Below are 7,359 nucleotides of genomic sequence, written 5' to 3' on the forward strand. Positions count from 1 at the left end.
GTCTATTTTTGGCTTTTGTTGCCAATGCTTTTGGTGTTTTAGTCATGAAGTCCTTGCCTATGCCTATGTCCTGAATGGTTTTGCCTAGGTTTTCTTCTTGGGTTTTTATGGTGTTAGGTCATATGTTTAGTCTTTAATCCATCTGGAGTTAATTTTAGTGTTAAGGTATCAGGAAGGGGTCCAGTTTCTGCTTTCTGCACATGGCTAGCCAGTTTTCCCAACACCATTTATTAAACAGGGACTCCTTTCCCCGTTGCTTGTTTTTGTGAGGTTTGTCAAAGATCAGATGGTTGTAGATGTATGGCATTACCTCCAAGGCCTCTGTTCTGTTCTGTTGGTCTATATCTCTGTTTTACAGTACATGCTCTTTTGATTACTGTAGCCTTGTAGTTTAGTATAGGTCGGGTAATGTTTTACTTCCGGTTTTGTTCCTTTTACTTAGGACTGACTTGGCTATGTGGGCTTTCATGAAGTTTAATGTGATTTTTTCCAGTTCTGTGAAGAAGGTCATTGGTAGCATGATGGGAATAGCATTGAATCTATAAGTTATTTTGGGGAGTATGGCCATTTTCACAACGTTGATTCTTCCAAACCATGAGCATGGAATGTTTTTCCATCTGTTTATGTCCTCTCTCATTTTCTTGAGCAGTGGTTTGTAGTTCTCCTTGAAGAGTTCCTTCACATCCTTGTTAGTTGTATTCCTAGGTATTTTATTTTCTTTGTAGCGTCGTGAATGGGAGTTGTCTCTTGATTTGTCTCTCTGTTTGTTTGTTATTGTTGTACAGGAATGCTTCGAATTCTGCTCACTGATTTTGTATCCTGAGACTTTGCTAAAGTTGCTTATCAGTTTAAGGAGATTTGGGGCTGAGACATGGGGTCTTGTAAATATACAATCATGTCATCTGCAAATAGAGACAATTTGACTTCCTTCTTTCCTAATTGAATATCCCTTAATACTCTTTCTTGCGTGATTGTTCTGGCTAGAATTATCAGTACTGTATTGAATAGGAGCGGTGAGAGAAGGCATCCTTGTCAAGTGCCATATTTCAAAGGGAATGCTTCCAGTGTTTTCCCATGCACTATGATATTGGCTGTGGATTTGTCCTAAATAGCTTTTCTTATTTTGAAATACGTTCCACTGATACCTAGTTTATTGAGAGCTTTTAGCATAAAGGGCTGTTGAATTTTGTTGAAGGCTTTCTCTGCATCTATTGAGATGATCAGTTGGTTTTTGTCTTTGGTTCTGTTTATGTGGTGAATTACATTTATAGACTTGCATGTGTGTCAAACCAGCCTTGCATCCCCAGGGTGAAGCCTACTTGATCATGATGGATAAGGTATTTGATGTGCTGTAGCAATCGGTTTGCCAGTATTTTTATTGAAGATTTTTGCATCTATGTTCATCAGGGATATTGGCTTCAAATTTTTTTGTTGTTGTTGAATCTCTGCCAGTTTTGGTATCAGGGTGCTGTTGGTCTCATAAAATGATTTGAGAAGGATTCCCTCTTTTTGTATTACTTGGAATAGTTCAGAAGGAGTGGTACCAGCTCCTCTTTGTAAATCTGGTAGATTTCGGCTGTGAACCTATTTGGGCCTGGATTTTTTTCGTTGGTAGGCTATTAATTGTTGCCTCAACTTCAGCCCTTATTATTGGTCTATTCATGGTTTCAACCTCTTCCTGGTTTAGGCTTCGGACGGTGCAAGTGTCCAGGAATTTATCCATTTCTTCCTGGTTTACTGGTTTATGTGCATATAGTTGTTCGTAGTAATCTCTGATGGTAGCTTGTATTTCTGTGGGTAGAGTGTCAAAATTTTACCTAGCATCCCCATCTTTCAGTATTCTGTGGTTATTGATCATTTGGCAGAAGCCTCTGGAGTGAAACCAAGAAGGGAAACTGGGGCTGACCTAACAAATATTGTGATTTTTCTTTTTATTGGAGAGTATTTTTATAGATTCCACACACCTTAAAGGCCATTTCTAAAAATGATAGCTGGTCTCTTATTCCTTTTTTTTTTTTTTTTTTTTTGAGACAGAGTCTTGCTCTTTCACCCAGACTGGAGAGCAGTGGCACAACTTCCACTTCCCAGGTTCACAGGATTCTTCTGCCTCAGCACCCTGAGTGGCTGAGATTACAGGTGTGTATCACCACGCCTGGTTAAATTTTTGTATTTTTAATAGAGACGAGGTTTCACTCTGTTGGCCAGGCTGGTCTCAAACTCTTGGCCTCAAGTGACCCATCTGCCTCAGCTTTCCAAAGTGTTGGATTACAGAAGTGAGCCATCATGCCCCCTATTCTTTGATTATTCAAAAACGCATGCTTATGTGGTACTTCTAATGCTTAGCAAGTGAGGTTTGATCAAAAGTTGGCTATTATTCAAATTTTATGAAATAGGGATATCTTACATTAATGTGCATTTTGGAAATTGATTAGCATCTATGGCTTTCACAGGGAATTAGGATAAAGCATTATAAACAGGAAAGATTGTAGGGAAATCGTGTAACCCTACTCTTTTAAATTTTTTGAGGCCTCTCTTGTCTTTGGTGTGAGAAAAAAAAACTCTTTAACTGTTTACAGACAGCAAACTAGTAGACCAACAAAGATGAAGATTAGGCCATTCTAGTCATGCAGAAAGGCAGATGCTAAGTTTTTATATTTAATTTCATATGTTTCCTAAACCTTCATCAGACTAAGATTTACCTTCATCAGACTGTAAGATTTTACCTTTTCAAGACTGTAAGATTTTTAAGATTAGCATCCTTTTCTAGTACTTTTAAATAATTTTCTCATAAATTAGCATAATTTGGTACACATAGACAATTTTGTAACAGATTTTAGAGTGTTGAAGGTACCAGCAACCCTTCTAAAGACTTTCAAATATTGAAAATACAATTATATTTCCATTTTCGCATGAGGAAACAGAATCAGAAAAGTTATGTAGTATTTTCAGTGTTATACAGCAAGTGAATATGGAATTCAAAATTTAAAGTTATGTCCATTTGACTCTAAAAGTCATTTTGTTAATCAATATGAAGCTTTGATAGCCCTATTTAATTAATATTTATTAATTGTTGCTTGATGCATTACCAAGCACATTTTAAACTTATTTTTGGCTTCCATGAAATACTCAAAAATATAATTTTAGATAGCTATAATTTAAGTACTACACATGCCTACCAGATCACCTTACACTGAATTTCTTTTCAGCATGTTGTATCCTTTAGGAATGTATTTAGAATGCTATAATATTTAGCTCTGGTTTTCCACAAATGACTCACATTTTGAAACTGTTCAGTCTGCAATGTGTTTGGGGCAATAACATTTTACTCACATAGAGGTTATGTCCTTGTGACCTCAAACTTCTGAAAAATAAAAAATGATTAAAGAGAAACTCAAATTTGCCAGAGTAATTCTTTTAGTTTTAACATTTGTGAAATTGATTAAGAGTGAGCATGAAGATCAATATTATGTAACTGTTTAGCATTTTGCTGAATCACAAAATGTAGAAAAAGATCAATATGTAAAAAGGCAGAGCAAAAGAAAAATTTCAGGCACAGCCCACATCTACAACTCAGTGTTGCACTTTTTTTCTTTAATTACTATGTATAGAAAAAATGACTTAGAGTATAGCCTATCACATTGTATATACTAACATTTATCACAGTGATGACAAATAATAGGAATCACAATGGTATTAAGATCAGTTCCCTGAAAACATCAAGAATCTACTATAATGTGTTCTCCATTAAAGTAACTTAATATTGTTAAAAAAGTTGACAGTGCCACGTGTATACCTATGCAACAATCTTGCATGTTCTTCACATGTACCAGAAAATCTAAAATGCATTTAAGAAAAGAGAGAAGAAAAGAAAAAAAAAAGTTGACATTAAATTCTTTACCTTTATTATATAGAAAATTCACACTACTCATTATTCATGAATGAAAGACAATCAATACCTAGACTATACTTTTAGATAGCCATTTATACATAGCAATTTCTATCCTTAAAATTTTCAGTAACTATTTTCTAGGAATAATAATTATGAATTATGGATTTATCTGAAAACAAAATTATAGGCACACACATGTGTAATTATGTATACAGACATGTACCAAAATATACATATAAATACCTACATAAATAAATTCATAATAAATATTCTGAAAAAATTTTACAACTAAAACTGAGCTGATTATTCTCTTTTCTAAAGAGGATATGATAGATACCTCTAAAGACTACAAGAAGTCTGGTGTCCAGATGCATGCTTCTTATTGCTAAATATAAAACCTCCCTTTGACAGCTGGTGACTGCAAATCAGTTTAGGAAGCAGATGATGGCAATAAGTTAACTGAGAAAAGAAATCCTCATAATAGCCAGCTACCTTAACTGCTCATATCAGATTCTGTCACTCACTGGGCTTCCAAGCATGACAGAAAAACTTCTTCCAAGAAATTTTGTTTTATGAATTCAAAGTAAATGCCATGCAAACACTTAGTGTTTCTCATAAAGATATAATTATGGCTGCCAGATGACTATGAAATGTAGCTCAGAAAGGACATTATGAAACACAGCTCAGAAAGGAAACCATCATTCTTTCTCAAATACTCCAGGATATACATATTTGACAGTAGCACTTACTTACATCATACAGTACACTTTGATTTGGTTTTCCTTGAGCTGTTTCATTTTTGAGTTAGTTACAGATAGTCTGTAGGTGAGTGTATGTGTGTGTGTCTTAATATGTACTGTAAGTTTAGGAATCTGGGGATTGTGGGGCTGCCAGAAATTCACTTAATATGCTTTCCCCTGAGTTCAGAATTAGTAGGTAGTATCATATCGGAAGTTGAACACAGATCTAGAATTTAGGCAACGAACTGAATGCCTAATAGACTGCCTTTAGTAAGTAGCTACATTTCCATTTTCCTGCCACCACTTTCATCTGTAAATGAATGTTTTATTATCTATAAAATGAATATATTGAACTCAAAGGCACCTTGTTTAAATAAGTAATGAACCACCCCAATTAGCTATTCCATTCTGGTTCAGAAGAGTAGCAAGTAGGAGTCAGATAAAGCATAGGCACCACAAGGACAAGAATATATTCATTTACTCTTCATGTTCCCCTCAGCACTGGTTAACATGATGTGCATATCCTCTTGGGAGGTTCATTCATACCTGTTGGCCTGTTAATCCAGTGATGGAGATATAACTGATGAATAAACATAAAAAATCTACCTATGACTTTATGTATTACGTCTACAGCAAACTAAACTGAAGTATCTTAAATATACAAGCTTTAATCACAAGAAGTGTGAAAGTAGAAAAATAAAAAGATATAGAGAAACATAGTGATAATTTGAAAATAATCTTAGCCACAAGTTAGAAAGTATTTTTAAATGTATTTTACCCTAGTTACTCAAGAAAGTACTTCACACAATAAAAGATGCTCAAGAAATTTTGGTTGGCTTGATTTTTTTTAAATTTAAGCAGTTGATAATGACAATTGTATTAATGAGGTTGGTTAATGAAGCAATACTTAACTCCTGAAAGTTTATATGATCTACATGTAGATAACTATTCAAATTTTTTTTGGAATTAGGCTTCACCTGAAAGTATCTTGTTATTTATTAAATGATATTAGTGTCCCCCAATCTTGTATCATTATGTATGTAACACAGCCTAGAGGACAGAGGACTGGAGAAACAGCAAGAATTATGTTAACTATAAAAGAATGCTACCAACTTCCCTGCATAGCTTTGATGCACAAAGTTGTCATTCTTCCAGCCCACTAGCAGAAACAGCAATACATATAGGTAGAACAAGTACAGAAAATACCTACAGAGAATGCAACAATATAATGACTCTTTTCTAAACAGCACATAGGCTGGTACACTCAATAGAAAACTCTTGGAATGGTTTAGTAGGATCATAAATGTACAAAACATCTTAAATAGATTAAATTGTATAAAATAGTATGTTAAATATGAATGACAGTATTTCATAAGTATAGGTCTAACTCTGAGTTCTACCCTGAACAGAGATTTCTCACTAAGTACTAAACATATTAAGAAATGAAAACAGGAAAATACTCATATATGCATATTTTTAAATTATAAAGAGTGAGAGTTGGTATTATAATAATTATTTCAATATCTACAAAACTCTGGAGTGCCTTCAGAAAATTTAAAAACAGAAGTAAGCTAGATTTCATTAAATTTTTTACGTAAGTGTATTTTGTTCAATGCTAATATTTTGATGACTAGCAAACCATGGGAATGTTGAATGTAGAAAATGTTTATTGATCATCTTATCTGAATAAGACAGTGTGCTAGGTGATTTGGGGAAAAAAGATAAAAGTTACATCAGAATTTCTTATAATGTATTAGTGGGGCTAAGAGAAAACACAACTATTTTATATATTCCTATACTAGCAATAATTTGAAATATTCTTACTTTTAAATAAAATTTCAAAGTTGGAAATTGATAAATCTCATTTTTGGGTGATGAAAGAGAATTTTAGAAAATCTTCTTAAACAGAGACTTAAGTCTCAAAAAGTTGGAAGTAATCTTCACTGACTCCCTATTGCTTTTAGAATTAATTATAGATTTTCCTACTTGTTGCTAAAAGCAATATACAATCATGACCCAAATCCATTTACTCTCTACCATATTTCTCAATATTGCTTATGTAAATGCCTATAAAATAGAACTTGTATTTCTATTCCCTAACCATAATCTACCTTTCTGACTCAGTATCTTGGTTTATGTCCTAGAATATCATTCACTCTACTAAAAAAAAATCATCTCTCTTTCAAGGCTTAAGTCCATGTCCATCAGCTGCATTAATATTATTTTTGTTTCTTTTCAGAGTTGTAATGATACTTTGCTTGAATCTCTGTTTCAAAGTACCAATTATGCAAAATGAAAACACTTGGCATGATAGAAAGCCCTATGTAAATACTAGTTTTTCTTATTACCTCTCTTTTTTTCCTGATTCTTCAAATATTTGATAAAGTCAGGGTATCAAACTGTTGCTTTGCAGTAAGCATCCTCAAAGAACTCAGTCAGCATCAAATGGCATAGAGGGATAAGTAAACTGATGTTTGCCCTATAGAAGAAAAAGGACTATGGGAGTTGTAGGAGAAGGAGCAAATATATTGAACCAAAAAAAAAAACATAGACTTGTGAAACAAACAAAAAAATCTTCCAAAATTCAAGTACTAAAGTATACCTGAAAAAATTGATATTTAAAGTAATGATAGATTATGAGTCTAAAAAGAATGAAAGAAAATTCTGAACTGTTATGTGAGAAAAATATCCTTGAATCTTATTCTGAAAGCTATAATTAACATAGAAGGG

This window comes from Callithrix jacchus, chromosome 12 (assembly GCF_049354715.1).
Source record: "Callithrix jacchus isolate 240 chromosome 12, calJac240_pri, whole genome shotgun sequence".
Lineage (NCBI taxonomy): Eukaryota > Metazoa > Chordata > Mammalia > Primates > Cebidae > Callithrix > Callithrix jacchus.